The sequence below is a fragment of the Podarcis gaigeae genome, assembly GCF_964106915.1.
Source record: "Podarcis gaigeae genome assembly, chromosome: 6".
NCBI classification, from domain to species: Eukaryota; Metazoa; Chordata; class Lepidosauria; order Squamata; family Lacertidae; genus Podarcis; species Podarcis gaigeae.
The window spans coordinates 52,581,366-52,582,109 of record NC_139682.1 but is presented as its reverse complement, the minus strand read 5'-3'; positions in this window follow the sequence as shown (position 1 = coordinate 52,582,109).

Genomic DNA, 744 nt, shown 5'->3' with positions numbered 1-744 from the left:
GCATATGGCTTTGTTCTCTGGTTTGAATCATTTGAGGCCATTTCCTGTGCTGGGTTTGGTTTTTCCCAGCCGTGCACCTGCTTGGGACATTCTGTGATCTGGATTGGAACTGGATGTTGAAGCAGCTGCTTGGGCTGTCCAGTCTCTGGGCAGGAAGTTGGACCAGATGAACATCGTTCCCACCCAGTTTTCGAATTCTCAATTTCTGGGCATATTGTCCACGTTTTGCAGCAAGTAGGAGTGAACTATATATTTTATGCAAACTCATCCCAAATGTGAAGCGTTCACATTGAAAGCATCTGTTTGTTCTTTAGGTGCTTTGAAAGCAAATGTTAATCTGCCACATTGGTGTGCACTGATTTTGATGGCACATTTATTTGGATGAACTCAAATATGTACGAATTTGTTTTTGAAATGCCATTTTCAGGCTCTGAAGTCAAAGTCTGCTGATATGAATCGTGATGTAGACTTTATACTGGGCTCTGATTTCAAGTGACAGCTGAAATTGGCCATAGGCTGCCTATAAGTTTAACCAACATGGCCTGATAAAGGTGGAACAAAGAACAAGGTGCTTATCACATAACCAAAGTGATGAATCCAATGAACTTTGAAAGTTCATTGGAATATTGGTTGTTTGTAGAACAGTATTTGTTGTTGTGTCACCACTGTAAAATGAATATGGCAGCAAATTAAACGAACCGAAACAGTTCCTGATTTCCAAGCAACCCATTGTTGAAACTTGGG